Below are 14341 nucleotides of genomic sequence, written 5' to 3' on the forward strand. Positions count from 1 at the left end.
CTGGAACGGCTCGATATTTTCAGTAATATCAAGTTAGAGTTGTAGAGACACATGTTTTTGTATGGCAATGGTGCTAGATTAGGTTAGCTTCATTATCATGGGGATTTTTGCTTCCTGGTCCATTGGAGCTGAGTCTGGTAGCCATGGGGACTGATGAGTTCCTTCCTGGCCCAGTCCAGCAGAGCCAGGCTGCTGCTATTCCCATTTGTAAATTCAACCAGTAGTGAGGTTGGGTATGTTTCCCCATGATGCTGAATGTGTTTCCCGAGAAGGCATCCTCATGCACAGACACACATTGGCTGGTCACAGAAATCATCAGAGATGCCAGTGCTTTGACCAGCATAAAAATAAACTGCAGTAGTGTGGCCACAAACCACATAGACAACCCCAACCTGTTCCTCCTCATTTGCTTATTGGGCACACACACTAAAATGCTATGGATCTCTCTAAAAACTGTTGTTTGATGCTTTCTCTACCTAGAAACAGGCTCACAGGTCCTGGACTCCTTCATCTGCTGATCTCAAGACTCTTGAGCCCTCAGGCTTGTTGTCCCACCTTGGTTGCTGGCACACAGACCGCCTACCTTGCTCAGTGACCAGTCTGACTTGGAGATTACTAGGGCTCACCTACACGGGCTTAGAATAAAGAACTTATCTGCACTTATCTGTAGGTGGGTAGAAAAGGTGATTTAGTAAGAACAGAGGAGAGATTACAGTGATTATGCACAAGGCTCTGTTAGACAAGTGTACTGATCAGCAGCTGATTTTTGTGTAGCTGGCTTCTTTCTCCCCCAGTACCCTCTGCTCCCCCATGCTCCTGTCTCTACAGTTTGCCCCAGTTTCTGGAGGACAGGAAGGAGCACCTGATGCTTGAGTAATGGTGGTGGACTGAGCAAACTACAGAGCTCCTGTGTTTTTCTTAATAGAACTTATTTTCACCAGGAATTCTTGTTTGTTCTGCTGGGCCAAGCAGGCTCTCATGATGAATGCTGTCATTTCCGTGTCTATCTGAGATAGACTTAGTCCAGTTGTTAGAAAAAGGGTGAAATTTTATGTTAGAAATAATTATATTTGAAAGTTTGTAAATCAATAGAAGGCCTTTATATATTAACAAGTTGTAATTTTGCTGTTCTGTACCTTAGATAATCATTTTGTACCTTAGTTATAACTTTGCTGTTCTGTACCTTAGTTGTAATCTTAGCATGGGTAGATTTAAGAAAGCATTGTAAAACCTTATCCAAGCAGAACATACAGACTGACCAGAGGCAGCCAAGTGAAAACAAGAGAATGCTGGCATCCACATAATGGTTGAGGCCTGTCCAAAGAACGGACAGGTGAAAAGGACAAAGTGAGGAAGACTTCTTACTTCATCTGAGGAAGACTCCTTACTTCATCAGGACGACCACCCGGGGGGGAGGGGGGGGGGGCTGCGCAATTGCAGAAGAGGCTGGTGTCGTAATGGACTGATGAGGCAATCCCTGAAGCATATGTATTAGTTAAGGTAGCAATTTAGGTTGAATATGCACTAATTGCAAAACTTTTGATGTATTAAGTGCGAACATGATGTGACAAGGTCGAAGCCAGATTTGGGCGAGTGACCCTGGTTTCCCAGGGCTGCAATAAAGCACCTCATATAACCATTTCAGTGGTTATGTGTCTGTTCTTATGCTAACACAGTGTCTGTTATAACACACAGCTGGCCAGTGGTAGTCAGGGGCAGTCATGCCAACATGAACTCCAGACTGACCAAACTTCTTGCTGCTGGCAGTGTTCCCCTGGACAAAGCAGTTGCTGTTGTTTCTTTCTTCTCATTGCCTCCTCATCCTATTTTTTCTCAATATGCTTTGCGGAAATGAACTTATGTGACTTCTAGATGTTTTCTGATACAGGGAGCATCTTCCATAGAGAGCCTTTCTCGAGTAAAGGGAGCAGAATGAGGCTTAGTCTATATCAGTAATTAAAAATTAATCATGGTATCAATATATGGTGGTAAAATCCTACAGGGAGATGTGAAACAAATTCTGTTGTTTGTTTATAGTGTAGCCTCCTTGCCTAGAAATGTAAGTAATTTCTTCATATGGATCTACAAGGTCAGGAAATGGCCTAGTAACACTGTAAACTAGAAGGCATCCATGCCTGTAAAATAATGATCCCTTTCTCAGACATTTACAAGCATTTACTAGTAACATCTCACAATGACCCTTTGAGATGCTCTCATTTGTGCTTTAGAGCATGGAAAACAGATAACAGAATATGAAAGAATGGAGAAAGGACAGATTGTGAAATCTGTGAAATCCTGTGTGTCCCTGTTCTACCTTTCTAAGACAATGACCTTTCTTATGTCCTTCACAGAAATACTTTGTCATTTTACTTGTATCTTGTTTTCATTCAACATAGTGTAAGACCATGAGTAATGCCACAATACAGGCAGGCTACCTATTAATTTACACAAGGTATGTCTAATCTATTAATCTGTAAATACTATGCAAATATATGCATGACAAAAAATTAAATCAATGCCTGTCACTTATTCTTTCAGTCTGCATGCTTTTATGAGTACAAATTTGACATTAATACCAGTTTATAGGAAGGTACTTGCTGAGAAAGCAACAATTTGCACTGATGTGCAAATCACTCATATGCTCTGAAAGAGAGCTTTTGAAAACAGTGTGTGTAACCTGGACCTGCTGCCCCTTGAGTGCCAATCTGTAGGTGATTTTAGATCCATTCATTATTTAAATTATTTAAGTATTAAATTCTAATGACTTGCTTTTAAATTTTTAAATGGTGGGATTTTGAGGCCTGGTACTGGAGCAGAAAACTGAGGGTAAGAAACATCATTGAGCTTACCACTTCTCAGACCAACTATAATTAAAGTCCCAATGTGTTTTCAGTGCACCTGAGAGGTTAACAGTGTTAGCCTCAGACAGAAGTCCGAATCTTAAGGTAAAAGGGACAATGCTCTTATTATGTAAAGTTTGCAAATGAAAGAACTCCAGTAACATCCTCTTTATGTGAACAATGAAGTCCTCTCCCATATTCATACCTCAACTCAGCAGCTGCTCTCCTGCAACTGCAACATGTAGTGAGTCAAACACATACCACTCTGCTACTTAGTACATGAATACATCCTGTCTCACCTTATGGAGCGAGGGGGTTCTCAGCGTTTCTCCAGAGTTGCTCTGTACTCAGAACTAAAAGTCTTAGCTTGACATTGGAGAGCAAACTCTCATGAATTTACTTTTCCTATATAGGAAGAAGGTAGCCTCCTAAACTCAAGAAGAGTTACTGGGATAATACACTGGTATGTGCAGCAAGGGAAAGGAACGTAGTGTTCTTTGATCAACAGGAAAAGGCAAACAGCCTTTTAAAAAGAGAGATTAGTGAACCCCTATACAGAGCTTTATGGATAAATAGCAGAAGGTCCATAAGTCCAAAGGTTGAAGGATGGTGCAGAACAGAAGATGGAGATAAGCTTCTTACAGTGCTGGGTAGAAAGAAGATATGAGATAGCAGACATAAGCTGAAATGAGAGATACAGACTAGGAATAAATAAAAACAAAGAAGTAAAATATAATAATAAAATAAGAATTAAAAATAAATAATTATAAACAAAAGGAAAATGAAAGTGCTAAGTTAATAACTGTACTCAATGAGTAATGACTTAAAGGTCTTTTCCAGCCTAAATGATTCCATGTTTCTATGCATCCATTAACTCATGCCAGATAGGAAGTCCTTCAGATATAACTGTAGATCAGACAAAAATTCCCATACATTTTTGCAAGCACTGCCTGTTGCTGCTGGGAGGTAAATATCTATATGGACTTCTAGGAGAAAATATGTTTGGGATTCTATCTCACTCTTTGCTGCGTAGCTTTGTGCATTGCACTGTTTTCAGAATGCCTGATGATTTCTTGATATAGGGTGGGCACTGAGAATCACTGGCCTTTGTCTGAATAATAGCATCATTGCTTTGGTGGAAGTAATTATAGCGTATTTCTTATTGATACATTGTTAAAACAGACATTTTCCATGTCTGAATGTGCCTGAGTTCAAGTAGGGTCTGATACAAAATTTGTGTTAGAAAACTAATGTTTTTTCTAGACAGCTGTTTGCAGTGGAAATCTGCTATAGGAGGCAGTGAGTTATGTGATAGAAAGAGCATGAGCAGATTTAAGGCATTCGTTCTTAAGGAAAGTGCAGTTTTATTTCTCTCAGTTGGTTTCTCTTTCGTTTTTAAACCATGCTTCTACCTTAGCCATCTTCACATTCCCTGAAAGAACCCAGACAAAAAAATGCTGACCTGGATATTGTGTTCTGGGAATGTTTTGCATTGCCATGAGGTGGAAGTGTCATAAGAAAAAATCCCTGTTCTGATACATTTTTTAAAGCAGAGCTTTGAAGACTCCAGAGGTTCAGATAAGCATCCAGCTCGAACATCTGCAGGTTTGAATCTCAGACTTCCCTAACATGATGACCCTATTTCACTACAAATTGGTCTCTGTACTCAGCTGGTTGTGGGTTAGTTACATCAGCCTTTTTCTGTTAAGAGTCCCACTTAAAAAAAATCCTTCAGAAGTTTTCACACTGAATACATTTGCACCTGTCAGCTCAGAGGAGCCTCTCACTGTCTTCCAGGAACAAAAAGCATCTGAACTAACTGTTGATGGGATTTTATGACTCATTGAAGCCTAGAGCTACATGAAACTGGCTTTAATTTCTAAAAAATCAATAATACTTTTAAGCACTGTGTGCCCCGGTAGTCTTCTTACCCTAGTGGAGAAGCAAATGAACTCAATATAAAAGGTGAAAATAGATTTTCATTCAATTTTAGTCTGAAGTAGTGTTTCTGAATATAGCTCTGCTAACAAAGCTCACTTGTTGGGTTTATAGGAAAACAGTTGTGTAACACATTGCAGGCATCTGGGTCTGCTGCAATGGAAAAAGATAACCTGACTAGGGCTTGGCGGAGAGCAATTATGATTTCAAAATTAAAATGAAGACTCTCTGGAGTTGAATCACTTCCTCATGGCCTGATAATGACATGAAATTTGTTTGGTTTAAACATTTCCATTCTCTTTTTTTCAGATGATGTGCAGGGCCCATTATGTACCACAAACAGTCTTTTGATAGCTTGTGAATCACAGCACAATTTCCTTCCTACTGTAAGGCTTTTGTGTTGGTCAAAGAAAAGGAATAACAATCTATCCCTGGGTTTGCATTGTCATGTTTAGAGCATTTTGGAAAGCTACAAAATATCTGGTTTAATAGAGCTTGAATAGTTTTTTTCAGATACTGCAAGCTTTTCATGCAAATCCAGTTAAAAAAATAAAAATCTTGTAATTGATATTCTGTCCTCCCTGCAATGAAAAATACAGCAAGAAACATATGCACATACATATAAATATTGCATTTCAAAACTCTGCATTTGTACTATTCATTCCCCAGCTAAAGAAATTCAGCACATTCATGGTGTGCTTCCCTTGTTGGATTCTCACAACACTGAGAATTAATATCCTTGTGGGCTGCACTCACGGGGTGGTTTTGTCCTTAGCTACCTCCATGGGAGCTTTCAGCCCTTGGTTACACCTCCATTAAATCATTCTTCCTGCTTTGATACCAAAACAAGGTTCTCAATTTGCCACGCTCAGTATTTACTTGTTAGCCTGCCAACAGTTTTAGCACTTTTAATTGATTTACCACTGATTCTTCATTACCAGAGGAGCGATAAAAGATCACATGGGTACACGGTACAAGTGAGTTGTGTCTCTCCTGTAGTATGACCTCTAGACACTGCAGAAGATCTCAGTCTGTCTGCAGCATGCACATGTGGTAATTAGAATGAGTATGATGCTACTAACAAAGCATGGTAATTCAATATAAAAGTATCATTTTTCCAAAGTATTGTGAAATTTTTAGGATGTGCTTCAAATCTTCAAAGTAGCTGATATGAAGTAATTAAAGAAACAGTGAAGAAGAACAAAGCTAAGTATTATATGTTTTTTTTACATGATGTTTGACTTTGTCTAGTCCCCATATATCACAAAAAGAACAATGTGGCTGTAGAAAGACCGAACTTATATTTGCTGCAGGAAAGAAGATGAACAGTTTTGGCTGGAGTCCTGTGAATATCTGTTTGCAAAGGAGTCGTGGAAATTCAGAACCTACTGGAAGAGTCAGAAGATAAAACCGGTTTGGTGCAGAGTTAATTTCACTGCTCCATTAATCTTATTTCCGAGCTTGTTTAACAGAAGCAGATTTGCAAATGACTTTGAATTCATCAGGAAGATAATTTTAATTTTACGGGGTACTTGTACTGAGAAGTAGGCGTTTTGTAGATGAAAGCATATGGTGTTGGAATCCTCCCTGTCTGTCGTCAGGACCGGATGATGCCAGCCCACTGCAGCTTTCAGATGTTATTGCACTTTGCAGAGTTTCTGCTTATAAATAAAGCACTTTCTTACAGAACTCACTAAAAGAAGCCAGACACTGTGAAAAACTTGTTACTGGATCACAAGGGGACTAATAACTACTCTCTGCAATACTCACCAGCCTTTAATAACTACTAATGCGTAAGAGTTTTGACTAAGATTATCCATTTTCTCAGGGACATTTAAAAGTGTCCATTCAAAAGCTTGTGGACAAAATATCAATGACACTTCCTTTAAGGTGCTAGGATCTGTCTTGCATTAAATTATCTAGAAGATAGAGATGTGTCTCTTCAAAAGCTCCAGGCTTTGTGATATACAGAGCCTATGAAGGGTTTCTGCATCAGTTCCCCATCTGTTGTTAGAAGGACTAATTTTAATAATGGAAATATTTCATGAACTCTCCAGATCTGATCATTCATCAACGTATTTCACTTACTGGTTCATTCATATTTTTAACAGCAGTTAAAAATAAAACAAAAAAATCCTCACAGTCATGTCCTTGCCATAATGTCAGACCTTCCTTTTTCCACTGAAGCAGGAAAATGTAGGTAGCTAACACTGGAGGTGTTTTAGCTTTCTCAGATATGGAGTTGCAAAGCAAATTTATTCTTGCTCATATTCTCTGTAAAAGCTGCCAAAATGTGATGTGTTGGGTAGTTTGTTCTGCAGTCCTATGTACTCTATTTTAGTCTCTTCAGGAGTATGTAACATGCACATAAATATAGTGGCAAGTTTCTGCTATTTAGTTCCTTCAAATAAAAGCACAGTACTGAGATGCATTAAGTTCATCTGAATTAATCAAAAGCACATGTTTTGTGGATCTGCTTAGTGCTTCATTTGTCAATGAAGAATTCCAGATGCTTAGAGATCTGTAGTGTATCCAATTTAAAGTTGTTCTTAAAGAGAACAACTTGTTTACTTCTTATATAGATATTAATCATGGTAAGCTGATTACGGGATGCTTTTCTGTCTTTTCCAGTTAGCTAGATCTTACCATTATCACTATCTCTCAGAACTGTAACAAAAACTACACTGGCAGATCCTGCTGTTCATGAGGAGAACTGATTTCATCTGCATCTTCTAATTTTTAAAATGAGTATATATTTTTAATTATCTATTCTATTAGATGCCAGTAAAATTTTTCATTAATACTAATGCTACAATAGGGGAAATCATTGAGACAATGATTTAACTCAAAACGCTACATGGGTACCTACTATCCTGTTGAAAAATACTCTTATGGAACTTAAATTTGTCTACAACAAAATCTAGTAGACTTTATATTGTAATTGCCATTACCTATTTCAGGTACTAGTATCAGAACAACTGATACAATTATCTGGAAATATGGAGCTATTCAGTTCAGGTACTAAACTAAGAGTATTTGAACACATGATAGGTTTCAATAAAATCTATGAATTCATCAGTATCCCTATGAATTAGAATTAAATATCAAAGAATTTCAAAGTGCTGTTTTGTAAGGTTTAACTTTTATTGTTTAAAAAAAGCTTTTATGTATTTCGTCTTGAAAACAAGAAAATGAAAAAACTCATATGCAAATACACTTTTTCTATTAGGGTAAAAGATCCTCTTTGCTCCTAGTCTCGATATTCTTACGAATGCATGTGGATTCAGCCACAATGAAAAGTTGTCTTCTTCTTGGAAGAGAACAATTTTTTTCTCAGTCTTGGTTCTAGCTTGTGTTCTTACTTTTTGTGCCTGTTGGAAACAAGATCTGAGTAACAAAGACAACATACATAGCATTTCAGTCATTACTGCTCCTGGCACAACATACAAGATTAATTTATAACCATTTACCTACCTGCTTCTGTCTTTAGTGATTTTAATTCATCTTTACTCAAGTGAGATTCTTCATCCTGAGGGTATCTCTGTCAGAAGATGTTAACATAGTTTAAAGGGGGCCATTACAATTACTTCTTGTGATTCCTAAAGCAGTTTGTACAGCGTGCATTAGCACATGCTATAGCAAGGCAAGAGGTGGTTAGAGTGGGTGCTAACCATCCGGGTGTCTGTTTTATTAAGGCAGGCTGGTGATACTTAACTGAGATGTCAAAATGTTAAGAGCACAAAATTAGAGGTCACATTTCACCAGCTAGAAAGATACATTGCTGTCTTGTTATTTCCCATACATGCATATGCACACATCTGATGGGTACCAAGTAATATACAACACAATATACAATAATAAATACAATATACAATAATAAATACATTATACAATGATACAATATACATTATGCAATAATAAATAAGAGCTAAAGTAACCTCTCTGGCAAAGCTTACTGGATTGTTTTTCAGTTCAGCTTTCCTAGGAATTCAAGAGATATTTTAGCAAAATTGGTAACAAATTTTTGCTATTCAGCATTAATTACAACTCCCTGCTATTTTTCTCTGTCTCCCCCTCCACACCACCTGATCAGCATTTACCATTTGATTAAGAAATACCATTGTGTGGCTGCTGATGGTAGGTGCTACTTGTTTAAACATGACTGTAAACTAATTGGTTGCTTTGTTGGATATTCATTGATGTTTGTGATAAAGTTTTTGGAAAAACACTGTGCCAAAGGAAAATTTAAGTGTAATGCAAATATTGTTTTTGGTGAAGCTATTTTTTAATTTTGTGACAAAACTAATAGAGTAGGAGCATTTGCGTAGTTGTTGTCTCATACTGTATTTCCACGTTGGATAAAATACCATGTTATGTTTCTCCTTTGTATAAAGTAGATGACTAAGTAAAATGAATTATTTTCCTCCTACACTGATTTCAGTGGCACTGCTTGCAAAAGACATTGTTAGTCAGAATGCAAAAAGGTGACAGAATCAAGTAAAAAAATTTATAGGGCCCATGAAATTATTAGAGCACTAATAATTCACCTTGAAGGGGGAGATTCTCCATTCAAGTGAGGTTGGATTTTAAATTCTCCCTGTTACATATAGTGTTTCTTTTCACAGTATGGAGGGTTTGAGAAGAACTGCCTACTTTTAAAAAAGAAATAGCATGGGGAGTCAGTACACAATCTGGCATAAGCAACTCCCAATTAAAACAAACAGAATCCTGAGTAGGAGGAGAAGAAATTAAAAGAGGAGCAACTTAAAAAATGAAATAAAATGTCATTAATGCAATTAAAATTACTACCCTGAAATTAACATTCTGGTAAGGGAAATCAAGTAATTGAAGAGACCAGATAATTTTTGGTCACATTAATAGCGTCACATGGTTATGAACCATTCTCTTATCTAATATAGTAACATTCTTTCCATACAGAACACATTTGCCTTTTTAATTACTTAGCTGTTAGAAAAAAAAGTTACACTTTTATTCCCGCTGGATGGTTAACAAATTGTGATTTATGCCGTACTTCATTAGAATTGGGTAAACGTGACCTTGACATACTTCTTGCACCTTCCTCAAATGCACTCATTGCAGTGGAAGGACTTAATGACTGTGACTTGCTGTGTGAATTCTGCAGCATCCCTCAGAATCTTTTTTTCCCCTATCTCTGCCTGTTACTGATTGTGTTTGTCTTTCATACCTTTGCTTTGTATAAGGCATCTCCATCCTGGGCATACTGAAGGAGAAGGTGCTATGATAAAAAAGCAGCATATGTTTTCAAAATTCAAGCCATATATACGCTGTGACAAAATAAATCAAACACAGAGCATTTTCCCCAAATTCCTGCCTGGAGGTGGTTCTTTAGAGTCCTAATTGGCAAAATAAAACCCTGAATAGTTTAGGATTATCTGGTTAATGGCGTCCACAGTTTGCAAAGCCATTTCCTATTGTAATCTGAGTAGCAGGAGAAAAAATAAAACCAAAAACTTTGTGCCCACCTATTATAAAACTATACATACCTAGAAAAAGAAATCCAGTTTATGTAATTATCCCCTTAAAAATATTGCTTAGGAATGAGGCTTTTAACTCTGCACAAACCAAGACAGTGAGATCTATGAGACCATGCAAACAAATTGTGACTGGGATTGTGTGAGAACGTGCGCACCATAGGCTTTCCAGATTAGTAAAAGAGCCTTTTTACTGCAACACAGGTTCAGGTTATCCTTGGGCAGGGCTAGAATAAGTCCTGTGTGTCTTATGATGGATTTTGGGATGTGTCACAGGCTTGTCAGATCTGTCATCATCAAGGTATTTCTCCCAGGAGAGTTCCTGGGGGTTGTATGGTGCCTGTTTCTTTTTCTGTTTTTTTTTTTTTTTTTTTTATATTTTTTCCCCTGGATTCATTAAAATCAATTACTTTTTTTTTTTTAATAGAGGTTTTTATATTTCTGTCTTCAGATGTTTTGTGCAGGGGCATGCATACTGCCTATATGCTCCATGTGATACCAAAGAGATTTAACAAAGACAACCCATGTCGGGGCTCATAGTACAGGCTTTATGGGGTAGTTCTTCTTTAAAGACTGTATTCCTGAAAAGCAAGCATCATTTACCACAGTGGGTTAAGATAAAATAACCAACTGCTTTGATTTCACAAAAAATGAATATACTGCCTCTTGATTACTGTTGAAACAGACTGGTGATCTCCTGTAATAATTTCAGGGGTCAGCATCTAACATCTAGCAAAGAGACAGTGGGGGCCTAAGTAATCTTAATTCAGTTTGACAGCTAGCAATAGGCGAGTGCCCCTATCACAGATGCATGACTCATTCATCACTTTATCCCATCACTTCACCCAAAACAAACTCAAGTTGTGTAACTTCTGCCGTGGAGTTTGTGCTGGGCCATTATCGTCCGTCAGCAGCTCTAACCCAGTTTCTCACTGGCTGCTTAGGATACCTGCTGCCCAGCCAAAGCTCCTCTATATACAGCTTTTATTTTTTTTCTCATTATGGGAAATTGAGTTATCCTTTTCACCAAGTTATTTTAGTTAGCATATCTCGTTAATGGACTCTCTCAACCTTTCATTATCCCAAAGGCTCAGATAGTGATATGTGCAGAACCTGCTGCTGAGACCTCAGTTACTCCACAAGAAATGTTTTCTCTTTCATGTGGCACACCATACTGCTCATTCACCTCTCTTTTCCCAGACCTACCACAGTGATTTTAATATTCCAATCATACGAACTATTCTTCTTGGATTAAGTGTTGCAAATTAAATCACATTTCTTCCTGTCCACAAGAATTTCCACTTCACCCTTCTTGCTATTCTGGCATTTGGTATCTATTTTTTGTCTGTGAGTTTGTTGTCTTTATAGTTCTATTGGTTGGTAACAAATTCATTGTGACTTTATGTTCCTTTGCAACCCACTCCCCTTGTGGTATCTGTCTTCCACCTAGCCTCTACCTAGGACTAAACTGTTCACATATATGATGAGAGCTGTGCAGTTCATACAGGCCTAACATGCATGCTTTCCTTTCTGCTCTGAAAGGAAAATAAAACATAGTGAAGGCAGGTCACAACAGCTGTCTCCCCAGTGACAATTTATACTGACTAATTTAGAGCTATCTTTGCAGAGAAAAGACCAAAATATCTTCTACAAATACCTTCTGTATCTCTCTCTGTGTCCCGTTCACCCGCTGTGTGTTTTTCATCAGTACCATTTCTGTGCATTAACAGTGAGTTGGATTCCCCAGATTAATTTTTAATAAGTCTTAAGAAATCAAAATAAAAACCCTCCAAAAACTAATGATGATGACAATGATAATCATGAAATGCTTTTGGCTTCTAAAGTGTTCAAACTTTCCCTTGCAACAGAAAGAACTAGAAATCTGGTTTTTTATATAATGAAAACTGAGGCTCTCATTTCAGGAGTTGGAGCTTGAAGAAAATTATTATCAGGAGAAAAATAGCAACAGTGGCGGAGCTGGTAATGCTGTAGTCTTGTGTGTATCTCAGAGTTTTGCAATCACAACCCCAACTGCCTGTTCAGAAAAGCTTACTCGTTGACCAGATTTTCAGCCTCAGTAAAGCACTCGGTGACTTGGCAAAATGCATTCAGGTAGGTAAGTTCCTAGATGGGATGGTCTGGAACCCTGCATGTCCTCCAAATAAAAATGCTAAATCTGGACACTTTCAAACTCTGAACTGCAGTTCTTAGTTCTGGATATGAATTTCAGGCATGATTTGTATGTCTAAGCTCATTTAAGTCATAATCATAGGTTATGTTCTAAATCTACAGTGAAGAAAAAGAAATATTTGAAATGCAAATGCAAATACTATCATTCTAACTCCCTCTAGTGCAAAGTCAGCCCCTGCAGCAAAACCCCGGTTTCAGTGCTGATGAAGGCAGTTTCTTCATGAACCCTTGGTAACTATTCCCCCTAGAAAGATGTTGGTTCAGCGGCAAGACAAAGTGACTGTCCAACTTCTCCTGAGCTCTCTTTTTCACAATGGCACAACTTTATTGTCTTCTTCAAGCTCTTTCTTTCTCTACTTTAGGTTTTGGAAGTTCTTTGCTGTGACCAAAAAAGATATGTTGCTACTGCTGAATGACTGATCTTAACAAGTTGGCATGCAGAGTATGTGTGGAAATGTGAGAGTTGACTTACTGGGAAACACTCAAAAGCCAATTTTCTCTGCTCAGTGACAGTGCAGGTGAAAGAAACTAACAGACAGAACATAGGTCATCTGGGTTTGTTTCTGATTTTTTTTATTGTGCTGGGCAGCTGTCGCTATGACTTTGACAGCTGGGGGTGCTCAGCTGTTCTGAAAATGAACCTCAAAGCTTCTGCCCTCAGCAAGCTTTTATTGCTTTAGCTCTGATTGATGGGTTCAGGGAAGGAGAGCCTAAAGATAAGTCTTTAATGGATCACTAAATTGTGACTGCCAAGCAATCACTGTGTATGGGCCTTACAAATTGTGCTATGTGAAGACAACATATTTCAGGAGTGAAATTTTACACTGGAGGGAAAACAAACCAACAGCATTTTCAGTAGTGGTTTTAATGGCTGATTTTGATCAGAATACTTACTTGCTTCTGTCGCCTTCCTTTGTACAGTCTTCATTTAGGCATATCTCCTTCCTACCATATACATGCTGAAGTTAGTGAGAAGGCAGTTTTATTACCGATCTTATATATTTTTTTGTAAATATAAGATTTTTTTTTCCTGAAGATATCAACACTAAAAAGAGTACAGGTAAATTAGGGTTACAAGAAAGTAATATTTGCATATGCCATATAAGACAGTTATTCTTCTTTATGCTCATTTTCATATCTTTATTTGTGATATATGCAAAGATAGCTTGGACACTTAAATTATGGCCTTTTATTTTGTCACTGGCATCTTCATAATCATTTACTGTGCAATATTTAATGCTTAATGTGGCTTTTCTGTACTGGGGTAATACTCTAAAGAAGTTTTTGTTGCATGTTCAGAAGTAATTTATCTGAACATGGATCCTAATTTTGTAACAATATTGGTGTCCAATACCCATTTTTGTGTTGAGCATGTGTTGAATTCCCTTTGATAAGGATTGGAACCAATTTAGTCTAACAACTGTATTACCATTTCAGGTATTGCTTGTCTGTGAATTGTTGCTATTAATAACAAACCTGGAAATAATACACACGTAAAGAACTTGCAGTCATTAGCAAACTCACAGTCATTAACTGCAATGCTAACAGATCCGTTCAAAGGTTCAGAGGGCAGTTCATTATGTTTTGAGCAGTTTTTTACTTCTTTGTAATTGTCTTTTGAACTAATTTGTATATCGAAGTTTTATTCTTTTTTTTTGTGTGATTTTTTCCTGCTATTAACTTGAAGCCAGAAAAAAAAAACTGTTTCAGGGTTAAGAAATGTATATTAATAGCCATTGACTTTAATGCATAACAAATAACATAACAAACTGAAAAAAATAATGCACATTTTCCAAAGGTAAAATAGTAGACTTCTGGGTACCTTAGATGAATTTTAGTTTTATTTTGCTTGGGTAAGCA

Source organism: Melopsittacus undulatus, chromosome 3 (assembly GCF_012275295.1).
Source record: "Melopsittacus undulatus isolate bMelUnd1 chromosome 3, bMelUnd1.mat.Z, whole genome shotgun sequence".
Lineage (NCBI taxonomy): Eukaryota > Metazoa > Chordata > Aves > Psittaciformes > Psittaculidae > Melopsittacus > Melopsittacus undulatus.